The following is a 15,378-nucleotide window of genomic DNA, read 5'->3' on the forward strand; positions in this document are numbered from 1 at the left end:
GAAAAGGAATCTTCATGAGAGACTCATGTCAAGCTCCTGATGCCAGTGGCGTAGCGTGGGTTGTCAGCACCCGGGGCAAGGCAAGTGATTTGCGCCCCCTAACCCGTGGATTTGCGCCCCCTAACCCGTGGATTTGCCCTAACCCCAGAAGTTGCGCCCGGTGCGGCCGGCCCCCCCTGCACCCCCCACGCTACGCCACTGCCTGATGCAGAAACATCGCTCCACCCCACTCCTCTTTTTGAATGCTGTAATGAGAGCACCACAAATTTCTTCGTAGTGTGCAATTCCTTCTCTCTCTGCCTTGTTAGAATGTCCAAGGCCAGCTTTAGAATCTACCTGTTCAATGAACTACTGCAAGGAGTTCAAAGTGACAGACACACAGGCAGATAATTCACGGAAGACCTTTCCCTCACTGCAGAGAAGGGTGCCATTTTGGAGATGCTGCCAAACCATTTGGCCTTGTGGCCACCTTGGACACCTGGCTTCCACCTTGAGAGTCTGCTGCTGCACTGAGTAAGCATCTTCATAAAGATAGCTGTGGGAGATGGACACATGGGTAGAGGCCATAACTGCCTTTCCTAATGTATAAGGATGCTTAGGACCAACAGAGGTAACTGGTAGATGTGGGAGGGAGACCTTCTAAGAGACAGCAGGATGCTAGAAGCACTAGTCACCACAGTTTCTTCATTGGAATAACTCAGATGTTGACAGCATGAAATTACAAGTCACAGAGGAAGATGTTTTTGAGTTTAGATTGTGTGTGTGTGTGTGTGTGTGTGTGTGTGTGTGTAGAATCTCACTGAGGTATAAATGCACTGATAAATCTACTTAGTTCTATTACTGTTTCCCTGTTGCTCTTGCCATATCTCCTGAACTTGTGCTAGTTTTACAACCAAGATGAATTTGTAATTCAGAGTGCATGCTCACCAGATGCTGCTGTAGAATATGAAGGAGACAGCAACATAATCATATTGCAAACAGAATTTGAAGATCACCTTGTCCTTCCCGCATTAAGGACTTAGCTAAACAAGACAACCTCCCCCCCCCCGCCAGCTCTGTACAGCCTGTATCTCTATTAACGTCAGCCAAGTTGGGAGGATAGCCTTGAGACTTTATTATTATAAATTGCAATGGGCTCTTTCAAAACCTGCTTTTTGTGCACACTTTTCTATGCTTCCTGTTAGCTATTATGTTGACTCTCTTTCAACCCTGGGTTTGGTCATGTCGTGTGAAACCTTCCCAATTATTTCTGCAGAACTATTTGCCTACTCCTCCTTGTTTGTTTGCCATTTGTGGGCAGGGAGGGAGCAAAAAAAGGGCAAAAAGACCCTCCAAAATTGGATATGGGTGGGTGGGTGAGTTTCATGAAACTTGGTAGTGTGAGGAAGCATTTGGCTTATCTGTCTTAAATAGAGGCACCAGGTTGCCCAAGATTTGGGGGGGCAGTGTGTGTGATGCCAAATATGGGGGGCTGAATACACCTCCATCCCCTAGAGTTGGTGCGTCTCATCTTAAACAGGGTATACAGCAAATTTGTAAACATCCTTCAGCTCCTCCACGATACTATGACAGCAACTATTGCAGATAACAATGGCTCTCAAAGTGAACCATTTACAGTGGGATCAGGTGTTAAACAGGGTTGTGCTATCACCCCAACTCTATTTATTATTTTCATTGTCATGATCCTACACATGGTTGAAGGGAAACTCCCTTCAACCATGTGTAGGATCATGGCAATGAAATCATATATCAAACAGATGGAAAGCTCTTTAACTTGAGTAGGCTGAAAGCAAAGAGTAAGGTTACCATAACTTCCATTATAGAGCTTCAATATGCTGATGACAACACCGTGTGTGTACACTCAGAGGATGACCTCCAAACCATCCTAAATATCTTCGCAGAAGCTTATATAAAGCTTGGCCTATTGCTCAACATCCAAAAAAACCAAAGTGCTGCACGAACAAACACAAAACAAGCCCTCTGCAGCACCACAAATCCAACTTAATGGTGTAACATTGGAAAATGTGAATCCAAAATCCTACCTGGGCAGTTAACTTTCCACAAGGGCCAACACTGATGCCAAAATCCAGCATCGCCTGAGCTCTGCAAGTGCAGCTTTCTCCTGATTGAAGTGCAGAGTGTTTGAGGACCGAGACATTTACAGGGAAACCAAAATGCTTGTTTACAAAGCTATTGTACTACCAACCTTACTGTACGCTTGTAAAACATGGACCACTTATAAACACCATCTCCAATTCCCAAAAGATTCCATCAATGGTGTCTCCAAAAAATTGTACATATCACTTGGGAAGACAGGCGAACTAATGTCAGTGTACTGGAAGATCGCCAGTGTTGAAACAATGGTTCTTCAACATCAACTTCTTTGGACTGGTCATGTTGTTCGGATGCCTGATTATCGTCATGCAAAGCAACTACTCTATTCCCAACTCAAGAATGGAAAATGTAAAGCTGGTGATCAACAAAAGAGATTTAAAGACTCTCTCAAGGCAAATCTTAAAAAAAATGTAGTATAAACATCCACAATTGGGAAACACTGGGCTGCGGGTGCTCCAATTGGAGAACAGCTTTACCAAAGGTGTCTTGGACTTTGAAGACACTCGAACTTAGGATGAAAGGGAGAAATGAGCTAAGAGGAAGGCACGCTTGGCAAACCTTCACCATGAGCAACTCCTGCCCAGAAACCACGTCCCCACTGTGGAAGGATGTGCAGATCCAAAATTGGCCTCCACAGTCACCTACGGACTGTGCTCATGGAAGATAATCTTACTCAGCTACGAGTGATCACCAAAGAAGAAGACAGCAAGACAGCCCAGTTTTAACTTTTAAAACCAAGCCTTGTGGAGCTTTCTGGCGTAGGTGTAAATTGTGTCAGAACCTCCTGGCTCTGCTCTATTTCCCAACTCTTTCCCACAGTGTTGCTGCTAAAGGAACAACACTCCTTTCTTGCTTCAAAAAGGACTAATGGTCTATGAAAAGGTGGGGGTATTTGGTTCAATTTTACATAAAACCATAACTTAAACAAACTCCAGTTTCCCAAGTTTGGATGCAGCTGGAAACCCTGGAGAGTTTAAAACCAGATGGGTCTGATCACTGCCTCCTGGCATGCACCAAAGGAAGAGAGATGAGAAGGCATGAGACTCACTGTGGATCATATAGAGAACACCAACCATGGCTTAGCATTACCACCAACCATAATTTAGCATTATATCTGAACTTTCCCAAAGAGGTGTATATGTACATGCATTTTGTCATCTGCAAGTGTGCGCTCTCAGTTTAGTTTAGCCTTTCACACTTGGAGCACACAGTCATAAAGCTGATCTGTAAGTTACAGCCCTAAAAATGAGCTCACTTGAAATGCAGCCAGAAGACAAGAGCAGAAAGGATGTATTTTAAAATTAGTTCTTTGTCTTGCTCTTGGCAACAGAATGACCTTCTCGTATGCAGCTTACATTTCTATTGCTTGATTCTTTATAGTGTTTCTACTGAGTTGTCAATAACTAAACACCGGTTTTTATTATTCCACTATAGTTACCACATACCTTCTTTTCTTTTCTTTTAACCTGAAGCAGATAATAATTACTTTTGGGGCAATAAAAGCCCAGCCCAGTATAGACACGTAAAATGGATTGAAAGTATGCATTTGCTTGCAACTCAGCGTGGTTACAGCATGACTGCCAAATGGATGTATTTTTAATCAATGGGCCAAATATTTATGGCAATTGAATTCTTCTCTCTTCTCGCAAATTAAGCAGAACTGGTATATAAAAGAGCCTTGCCATCAATGGGGATCTGTGTGATCTTGCTTACATTCATTTTAGATGGAGACATCTAAAATATTATCATGACTGTTTTCAAAATGCAGCATTTTATTCTCCTGCTTAGGAGTTGAATGTATACCATTTACCCATATGAGAAAAAATAAAGTTTGTGGGTGAGGTTAATTTAAATTTACTCACTTTGGTACAGAATAAATCTGTGGTATGCACAACGTTGTTCCTTACTTAACTCACACTACATTATTTGGGAAGGGTTCCATGGTACAGTTGGCCACTATATCTTGATTAAAAAACAACAACACGTTATAAGGATGAGACATGTGTATCGCTGACCTCGTTGCAAAGCTCAAGATTTCATTTGTCAAACAACCCATCCCTTCTGGCTGCTGAAGACAGTTACATTTTTTAAAAAGAACATTTTAAAAGCTGGAATGAAAGAAATGAAGACTAATTTCAGTAGTCCTGTTTCCTTCATCTTTCATTCCACCCTGAGCTCTATGTCTATTTTTGATCATATTTTACCCTTTATTTTCACCTTCCAGCTTTGACCTTCACTGAACTATACTCTGTGTGAAAAGCTGTTAGCCCTTACATTACATTACTTCCTTCTCTGCTGAGCTGTAAAATTTTGCCCCAGGCTACAAGGGTAGTCATTAAGATCAGGTTTATCAAGCCTTTCCCCTTTGCATGAATTGTTTAATCCGGAGAAACTCTAAAAAGTAAAGTCGCGGTGTGTTAAAATGTCAGTTTTGAATGTTCCAGATGTGTGCAGCCTTCTGGATATACTACCAGGTCCCTTCACTTTGGCAATTCAGTATTTTTCTTTTTCGTACTGCTTGGAATTTCAATATGAAATATATAGGAAGTGCACAGGTAGATTGAATAGGCAGGTGTAATGTGGTGTAGCATGTTGGGACTCAGCCACACCAAGTCAATTATATCATTATAAAGGTAAAGGGACCCCTGACCATTAGGTCCAGTCATGACCGACTCTGGGGTTGCAGCGCTCATCTTGCTTTATTGGCCGAGGGAGCCGGCTTACAGCTTCCAGGTCATGTGGCCAGCATGACTAAGCCGCTTCTGGCGAACCAGAGCAGCGCACGGAAACGCCGTTTACCTTCCCGCCGGAGCGGTACCTATTTATCTACTTGCACTTTGATGTGCTTTGGAAGTGCTAGGTTGGCAGGAGCAGGGACTGAGCAACGGGAGCTCACCCCGTCATGGGGATTCAAACCGCTGACCTTCTGATTGGCAAGTCCTAGGCTCTGTGGTTTAATCCACAGTGCCACCCGCGTCCCTTATATCATTATAACTGTGTTATAAACATGCGACACACGAGGGCGGTGTAGAGTTTGATCCTTCCCCAATGGGATTTTCCATTGTGAACTTTGCAACGCATTTTCCTGTAATGTTTTTTTACAAATGTGTCTAGATCCAGCCTCAGACTAGGACCTGGCAAACCAGGGTTCAAATCCCCATGCAGCCACTCACCAACTTTCAACTTAACCCACCTCGCAGGGTTGTTGTGGGGATAAAATGAGGAGGGAGATAATGAAGGTGGGTTATAAATGCAATACATTATATCTCAAGTGGCTGCAGCATTTGAACAGGGAATATTAGCTGGTTGGTACCAGGCCTGGGAAGGATATGTAAAGTGTCACAGCAGAGCCCAGTTCTAAGGCACACAGAGAATAAGGGAGTTTGCGGAATGCCACCTCTGGATTAGCCTGGCCTGATATGAATGTGAAGCTTTTTCTTGACTTCTGCTCTTGCCCAGTCAACAGCCAGATGGGCCCCTGAGCTTGAAAACATACTGTCCAGGGACTGTGTCCAGCAGGAGAGTCTCAGTCCTTACAGGACTTAACCGGAACCTCTGCTGTCTCAAGAGACAGTACAGTGGTACCTCGGGTTAAGTACTTAATTCATTACGGAGGTCCGTTCTTAATCTGAAACTGTTCTTAACCTGAAGCACCACTTTAGCTAATGGGGCCTCCCGCTGCCACCGCGCCGCCGGAGCACGATTTCTGTTCTCATCCTGAAGCAAAGTTCTTAAGCACTATTTCTGGGTTAGCAGAGTCTGTAACCTGAAGTGTATGTAACCCGAGGTACCACTGTAACCCAGGGCAGCAAGCAAAGCACTGAGATGCTTAGGAACTCACCCCAGGGGGAGATTTTCTCCAATCTCCCACTACAGAAGCTCCCCTGAAACCATGTACACTCTGGGATAGAGTAAGTCCAAATTCCTAATAAGTTTATGAATGGTGGTAGTTGGGACAACACTCTTGAGATTAGTTGCATGATCAGCAATGCTGGCAAAACTCACAAGTAACAAGCTAATATCTTCTCTCCTTGCCATACTTTTTTTTTAAAAAAATTCTGAATCAAGAGCCATTACCTGAAAGTCTGTAATTAATGACATGTATTTTGAGCTGATGTCCTACTTTTGTGTCTGCTCAATTGGCATTTGGGCAAAGCTGAGAGCCACTGTTGGCAGATGCTCAGAGCTTGATTACTTTAACCCCTCGCTCCAAGAGAAATTGCCTTCCCTTCCTGTTAGCTGTGTTTTCCTCTTGCCTTAGTATGCCCATGGCAGGCTACGTATTTGACTTTCCAGCCTGAGTCCTGCAGCTGGCCCCAACTCATGACTTCAGCTATGAGTGTCATGGGATGAGTCAGCTTCGCCAGCTGAACAGCAGCCTGAAGGGGGAGAAGGCAGGGTGAGTGCAGCTGATCAGCCTTAAAGAAGAATGGACTGATGAAAACTAACTGGTTTCAGCCTTCTTAAACAGAGCTTCCAGCAGTTGTCATCAGATGCTGGGAAAAAATGTCTGCACCTCCTGGTCCTACCTTGCTGCTTCCCGCTCATCGTGACCCTTGACCCCATGATCATTGGGTTCCCTGACCCCTGGAGCATCTCACCGGGTGAATTACTGTTCACCCAACCCTAGGACTGGACCTGACTTTGGATGCTGTCTCTCCAGGCAAGTACACCTCAGATTCTCTTCTGGTTGGCTGGCCCCTGCCTGTCTGCCCCCACACTGGAATTCCCAAGTGGCACTGCAAGAATGTGTCATATGAGCTCCAACCACACATGATCTTATACATTGCCAGCTGTGGATGGCGTTGTACTGCCCATGGATGAGCAGGTTCTTGGTATAGGGTTGCCCTTGGGCCTCCAAATGACCGCAGTGGCTAGGAGTGCCACCTTCTACCAGCTTCAACTGGAAGGTCAACCACAGCTGTTTCTGGACCAGGATAGTCTTGACAATGCGGTACCCAGTTGATTAGTATGATGTCCTCCTCGAGATAGCATCTTAATCAGGAGGTCTGCTCCACACAGTGTATGAATCTGGGCTTCACTGTTCTGGCACCTTTGGAATTATATCCATTTGGATAGTAGACAGATAATTCCTCTGTTGCCTTCTTGACACCTACTGAATCATAGAATCAAAGAATTACAGGGTTAGAAGAGACCCTGATGACCAGGGGTCAGCAAACTTTTTCAGCAGGGGGCCAGTCCACTGTCCCTCAGACCTTGTGGGGGGCCGGACTATATTTTGAAGAAGAAAAAATGAATTCCTATGCCCCACAAATAACCCAGAGATGCATTTTAAATAACAGGACACATTCTACTCGTGTAAAAACACACTGATTCCTGGACTGTCTGTGGGCGGGATTTGGAAGGCGATTGGGCTGGATCCGGCCCCCAGGCCTTAGTTTGCCTACCCATGCTGATGACCATCAAGTCCAACCCCTTCAATACAGGAATATGCCGTCATCCCTTATGGTAATCGAACCTGCAACGCTGGCATTATCAGCAGCACGCTTTGACCAACTGAGCTGGTAAAACAAGTGTTTTATATTGAGATTTGTCTCTGTTTGCACCTGCATTGGAAACTCCCCCCCCCCCCCCGGATACTCTAAATATTTTTTTTTTCAGCTTTTGGTGTTTGCTGCCCTTGAAAGGAAGGCTGGGATAGATTTATATAATGATCCCACAAACATTAAGCGGATCATTTAATCCTTCACGTTTAAATCAGTGGGGTGTGAAATAATCCTTAAATTTAACACAATAAAAGTCATTAACTATTGAAAGTTTCTCTTTCCTTCTCCACAGTAAATTATTTCGGTGGTAAATTATTTTAATTGTACTCTTAATCTGATCCTCTCCCCAACTCTAATGCAACTAAGTTTCCTCCTTGGAGCACCCCTGTTGCAGAATGCTTTGTGAAAAGAGTTAGTCTGCGGATGAGCTTGTATGCTGCCATCTTGTGGCCTCACAAGTTAGGAATATTCAGTAACCCTCCTTATAATTACAGTTGATAAGAAAATACCTATATTTTTAATTGTGTGTTTTAAAATTTGATGTGATAATTAAAAACAACAACCCCCGACTTCATACTAGAGACATTAGAGGAAGTCACTGTTGAATGGTCCAAGGTTAAATCTAGCCCAGGCTATAGGGAAATATACTTTCTAAGCTTGTGTATTTGCAATTTTATTATGAAGTGATAAGGTCCTGTTTGCCTGGTGCCTGCAGCTGAAAAATAAATTCTGCAGCAATTCAGGAATATTAATTAGCATCTACTCTATGAGGGTATATGGCACGTGCTAGATCATTCTGTGTTTTTGTTTTTAGTGCTCATTCATAGCTGCACTCCTAGTTTTTAATGCTGCTTTTTGTTTTACATTGTATTTTAATTGTTGTATTTGTTTTAGGAGCTTCCCACAGAACTTACATTATGAGTTGGTCATATAAATTCAGTAAATAAAATAAATAAGGGAGTCGGCAAATCATATAGCGCTTCGAGTGGACAGAGAACTTTACAGCCCTTTTCTAACTCAGCTCTGGTAGTATTAACACAAACATTTGTGCTGAGTACAATGCACAGTGGAGGTATTGCCCCTTCTACACTGGACAAGATGTTGGAATAAGGTCTACCCATCTATGTCCAAACTGTGCAATCTGTTTCCATCAAAACGTGGTAGGATGAAGATTATGTTGATTGGGCCTAATGCATATTGGCACGGTTCCATTTGCACGCTATGCCCAGGTGTGCTGCAGAATAAGTGGAGTGAAAACAAAATAAAAAAATTCCTTCCAGTAGCACCTTAAAGACCAACTAAGTTAGTTCTAGGTATGAGCTTTCGTGTGCATGCACACTTCTTCAGATACACTGAAACAGAAGTCACCAGACCCTTCTATATAGTGAGAAGGTGGGGAGGGGTATTACTCAGAAGGGTGGTGGGAATGGGTGATTGGCAGACAGCTGTGATGAGCCTGTTGACGACTCTTAACGACTGCAATAGGTCTTACAGGAAAAAGCAAGGGGTGCAGTCGTTAAGAGTCGTCAACAGGCTCATCACAGCTATCTGTGAAAGATCCCAGATAAATGGGATTAAATGTAACAAAATCTGTGTTTTGTAACTGATGCTGCTTCTAAGATGTCAAGTGGATTTTGGCCAGGTTTCTGATTTTCTGTATTTTGGCACGAAAGAAAGTAATATTGTTTCCAAGAACAGATGGAGACATTTCGCTACATCAAGTTCCCCAAAGGCTATTACCAAAACATAAAATGCACATAAGGGCCAAATGTTGGTGTTTACTATCATGGGGTTTTTTTCCCCCTTAAGAGGAAGGGAAAGAAATCTTCAATTTTAAAAAAACAAACAAAACTGAGATCATTCCCACAATGATGCCACTTAATACAAATGTGCTCTACTTCTCTTCTTGCAGATATTATGTTCCAATCTCACATGCAGCACGTAATAATTCTTGTTTCATCCAGCTCCAATTGATATTATATTATATCAAGAGAGTCTGAGATTAAAGGAACGGTGGCGAGGATTTGCAGGAGCCCTTCACTTCAATGAACTTAACAGAATTACAAGCCTGGTAGATGAAGGGAACGCAGTGGATGTAGCCTACCTTGATTTCAGCAAGGCATTTGTCAAGGTGCCCCATGATATTCTTGTAAAGAAGCTGGTAAAATGCGGTCTTGACTATGCTACCACTCAGTGGATTTGTAACTGGCTGACTGACCGAACCCAAAGGGTGGTCATCAATGGTTCCTCTTCATCCTGGAGAAGAGTGACTAGTGGGGTGCCACAGGGTTCTGTCTTGGGCCCGGTCTTATTCAACATCTTTATCAACGACTTGGATGATGGACTCAAGGGCATCCTGATCAAATTTGCAGATGACACCAAACTGGGAGGGGTGGCTAACACCCCAGAGGACAGGATCACACTTCAAAACGACCTTGGCAGATTACAGAACTGGGCCAAAACAAACAAGATGAATTTTAATAGGGAGAAATGTAAAGTATTGCACTTGGGCAAAAAAAATGAGAGGCACAAATACAAGATGGGTGACACCTGGCTTGAGAGCAGTACATGTGAAAAGGATCTAGGAGCCTTGGTTGACCACAAACTTGACATGAGCCAACAGTGTGACGCGGCAGCTAAAAAAGCCAATGCAATTCTGGGCAGCATCAATAGGAGTATTGCATCTAGATCAAGGGAAGTAATAGTGCCACTGTATTCTGCTCTGGTCAGACCTCACCTGGAGTACTGTGTCCAGTTCTGGGCACCACAGTTCAAGAAGGACACTGAGAAACTGGAAGGTGTCCAGAGGAGGGCAACCAAAATGGTCAAAGGCCTGGAAACGATGCCTTATGAAGAACGGCTAAGGGAGCTGGGCATGTTTAGCCTGGAAAAGAGGAGGTTAAGGGGTGATATGATAGCCATGTTCAAATATATAAAAGGATGTCACATAGAGGAGGGAGAAAGGTTGTTTTCTGCTGCTCCAGAGAAGCGGACACGGAGCAATGGTTCCAAACTACAAGAAAAAAGATTCCACCTAAACATTAGGAAGAACTTCCTGACAGTAAGAGCTGTTCGGCAGTGGAATTTGCTGCCAAGGAGTGTGGTGGAGTCTCCTTCTTTGGAGGTCTTTAAGCAGAGGCTTGACAACCATATGTCAGGAGTGCTCTGATGGTGTTTCCTGCTTGGCAGGGGGTTGGACTCGATGGGCCTTGTGGTCTCTTCCAACTCTATGATTCTGTGATTCTATGATTCTATGATTCTGTGTACCGGGACGCTTTTTCTTGCTTTCTCTGCTGAACCAGTTTATACAGGCAATGAGTGATGTGATCACATTAGGGAATGTGGAGGGCTGCTGGTGGGTTCACGTTCTGCCCAGGTTCGCTGGATGGTGCTGATGTGTATATTTGTGAATCTGCTGCGGGGTAATACACATGGCTGAATACTACACAATTGTGTTCGTTCGAAAAAGGGCCAAATAATGAATTCCGGATATATCACCTCTAAGCAAGTGGCACTGTGGTCTAAATCACTAAGCCTCTAGGGCTTGCCGATTAGAAGGTTGGCAGTTTGAATCCCCATGACAGGGTGAGCTCCCATTGCTCTGTCCCAGCTCCTGCCAACCTAGCAGTTTAAAAGCATTCCAGTGCAAGTAGATAAATAGGTACTGCTGCTGCGGGAAGGTTCTGTGCGCTCTGGTTTCCATCCCGGTGTTCCGTTGCACCAGAAGCTGTTTAGTCATGCTGGCCACATGATCCGGAAAGCTGTCTGTGGACAAACGCCAGTTCCCTCAGCCTGAAGCGAGATGAGCGCTGCAACCCCATAGTCGCCTTTGACTAGACTTAACCATCCAGGGGTCCTTTACCTTTACCTCTAAAATGGCACCTCCATGCCATCCTGGTTGTGTGTCTTCTGGTGAGTCACTTCACCTTAAACGTGATCATGTGGACATTATCTGGTATATGAGCTAGACTATTGTTTACACTTACTTGCAATACCAATACAGCAATTGCTGCTGCTCAAGTCCCCGGCTGTCTAATTTTATGAATGATGCGGTAGCTTCCTGTTTGCTCTAGAAATCCACAAAACGTCCAAGCTGAATTGATGGCTGTTTTGGGGCCGAGGAATTCAAACGTAAATAAATATATAAGTAGAATTAGAAATGTCAGCACACGGAGAGGTGTGAGGAAGGAGCCTGACACCCATGACTGACGGCATTGCCATCAGTTAATGCACCACCATTAACACAACATTGTCCCTCTGCTGCTGTTCATCATCTCCAGTGGCAACAGTAACTTAGAGAGAACGCCGGCCATCAAAGTACATTTGGGAAAATTGGCTCAACAGGCATGCTGTTTACAAGTGTCAGAGCTTTGATGTGACCATCTGCCTGTCTTTCTGTTCACCATTACCATCTTATAGCCCTGACTAACATCTGCATCTATTTACATGGACTTCAGATTTGCCCATTAGAAATGTGCACAGCAGAGCATAATATCTGCAGGAATCACACAGCCCCTCCATCAATGGAACATGCAGTGGTACGCCATAACTGTCAGTACAGTCAATGAGTTGTGCCCGACATTGGGGGCGGGCTGATGTCACGCTTGCAGTATGTGTGTGCATCATGTCACATGTGCTGCATGTGTGACAACTGTCTCATCGGGAGAGGCTGACCAGGCCTCCTCCCAAAGCAGTATTTGCCTGCCAGGCCGCACTGGTCTGCATGGCCTGTCCCACCACTGCACGGCCCAAGGCAACATCCCAACTTCTCACCAGGCTGCACTGCATTCAGAAACTCCCTGGGCTGCATGGCATCTCCAACTTACTGCCAGGCCTCCTTGGCCCGCTCAAGATTGGAGGGTCCGAGCCCCATATCTGCAGTCAGGGGCAGAGGGCTGTAGAGGCCTCAGCCCCATGGAAATGGTCCCCCGGCTGTCAGAACTGCTGGATCTGTATGCAGATGCCCTGTGTGGTGAATCGCTGAACTGCAGCCTTCAGAGTAAAGAATCTTACAGACTGACTCCTGCTACCCAGGCTGGCCATTGGCTCCTTCTATGCAGGATGAAGACATCCCAGATGAGGCTTTGTTGGCAAACAAGAGCTCCCTAATTTCTGGTGTGTTTATGCATCCTTCAGTCCTGCCTCCTGTTTTGTCTTTGTGTCTCTGACTGATCCTATAGCCCTGGCCTCTCCCAAATCTCCTGCTTCCCAGCTCGCTTCAAACAGATGCCCGAGATGACAACCCACTGTATTTTTTGCAAAATATGTGTAATTTTTCAATTTGCATGAAGCACATTTCCTTCAGAATAGACGGTTCTGTCCATTAATCCAAGTCATCCCATATGCCAAGCAAAATCTGTATATGACCCTTTAGTTTAAAATGTTGCCAGTGTTGTTGGATAACTGCCTTTTCAGTGGAGATTATTTGAAAGACTGAGCAATGAAAACAAAAGATTTTCTATCACCTACATGCAAGCCAGCATTTGACTATCACAGAGATGGATACTTTTCTATTAAAGAGTTGAATCTTAATGAAGCTGCAAGAAAACCACTTTGAGAGAGAAATACAGCAAAGTTTCTCACTGTGTTCTTTGGGTACGTGAGAGGGTGAGCTCAAGTGTTGAAGACTGGGACCTGTGTTCGTTTTAATACACTGATGTTTATATACTTGGATGTCACCTAATTTATATTGCCTTGTTACATGAAGCACCAGTTCCAGGCAGTGCTATTTTTCTAGAAAAAGAGGTGCTGGAACTCACAACAAACACCTCCCTTGTTCTCTTATAATAGCAATGGCACCCACCTGAGAGGAGCCAGAAGGCTGAAAAAAAACTCTGGTTCCAGGTACATTTTTGAAGAACAGTGTATGTGTCTTCCATGACATGAGTTTTGACCGCATATCAAATATAAAACATTGTCATTATAGTTATTTAACAATATTACTTTTATTTATGAAATGTTTCCAGTGAAGCTTCTTGAAGCAATAGGTGTAAATATAGCACCACATCAGCATAAGTTAAGTATACTGTATTAGAAAGTGTTGGACAGAAGTCACCAACCCGCAGGGCGCTGGCCATATCAAATCCTTCCCTCCTTTGTGATTGTAGGTTTCTTAAAAACAAAACAAAAAAGTCCTGTTTCTAATGTTGTGACCCACCCCTGGACCTAGGATGACGAAACCACCACCACAACATAATTGCAGCGAATGGGCAGCATAATAATTAGTCTTTAGCACTGGGCATGACAGCGGCAAACAGTAAAGTTGGGAGTTTCACATATGACAACAGAATGACAGCACAGAAATGCATAGCAGTGTGCCATCAATGTCACAAGTAATAAGGGCAACCAAATTAGAAGTTCATAATACATACTGGCAAGCAGGCATTCTGTGCCATTTGAACTGAAGCTGGTATCAAGGCATGACAGTTATATAATTGTGGCAAGGTGTCTTGTATTGTCAATTAAGCATTTGTAGAATGCCTTTAAGCTATAGTTTTCCCAGTAGTGATGTATGAAAGTGAGAGCTGGACCATAAAGAAGGATGATCACTGAAGAATTGATGCTTTTGAATTATGGTGCTGGAGGAGACTCTTGAGAGTCCCATGGACTGCAAGAAGATCAAACGTATCCATTCTGAAAGAAATCAGCCCTGAGTGCTCACTGGAAGGACAGATTGTGAAGCTGAGGCTCCAATACTTTGGCCACCTCATGAGAATAGAAGACTCCCTGGAAAAGACCCTGATGTTGGGAAAGATGGAGGGCACAAGGAGAAGGGGACGACAGAGGATGAGATGGTTGGACAGTGTTCTCAAAGCTACCAACATGAGTTTGACCAAACTGCAGGAGGCAGTGGAAGACAGAAGTGCCTGTCATGCTCTGGTCCATAGGGTCACAAAGAGTCAGACACAACTAAACGACTAAACAACAGAATGCCTTTGTAACCCTGTGCTTTCTACTTTACCAGTAATCAGATTTTTCTGCTCATGGGTTCCACTCAATGCTATTTGATTATTTTTAAATCTAGTTTTCTGCTGATTGTAGGGGACTTTTTGGGTGACTTGTGGAATGAGAAAGCTTTCTAATGCTTAAACAAACAAACAAGGGGTGCAAAGCAATAGAGTAGGTGTTTCTTCCTTTTTTTGTTATTGATAATAGCTTGACCAGAAGTTTTGTTTCAAATTACACCATCATATGCAAATCCATTTTTTCATTACTTCTGGAAGGCTGGGGTACCCAATAGTACAGAAAACACTCACATTTTACCTCTAAGTGCTCAAAGACATAAAGTAAATGAGGCGTGGCTATTGATTGTCTTTGGCTTACATTATCTGCACAGGAACTATTAAGAAGGCTTTTATATCTTTCTTTCATGCGTCATTTTCTCACACTATCTAATGAAGAGCTTCACTTAAACCATAATGTGCTAGTCTCTAGGAAGTGCATTTTTATGGTGCTAAAAACTAGACTTGTGTATCAAGGGCCTTCCAACCAGCCAGCCAGCCAGCCAGCCAATGTTTGTTTGCTTTTTTCCTCCTGTGTTTATTGCCTTGTTGCATGTTTATAGTACAGTGAAGTTGTGTAGAGCTGAATGGTGGATTGGTTTGCTTAATTATTTTCTTCTTTAATGGCTTTATTTTGTCCACTTCTAAGGCAAATCAGATAACTCCTTTTATTTGGGGGGGGGAGAGACTCATCCATGATATTCTTAAGGGTCTGTACTTATCCAATACCCAAAGTGTCAGTCCAGGTGGTGGAG

General features: G+C 43.8%; 1 long non-coding RNA gene across 1 annotated transcript in view; it reads left to right on the forward strand.

Annotated features, from left to right (window-relative positions):
- The window catches only part of LOC309332551, a 385,008-nt gene that overhangs the window by 268,643 nt on the left and 100,987 nt on the right, over positions 1 to 15,378 (forward strand). The gene's annotated exons all lie outside the window — the stretch shown is intronic.

The sequence above is a fragment of the Podarcis erhardii genome (assembly GCF_964252035.2).
Source record: "Podarcis erhardii genome assembly, chromosome: 17".
Lineage (NCBI taxonomy): Eukaryota > Metazoa > Chordata > Lepidosauria > Squamata > Lacertidae > Podarcis > Podarcis erhardii.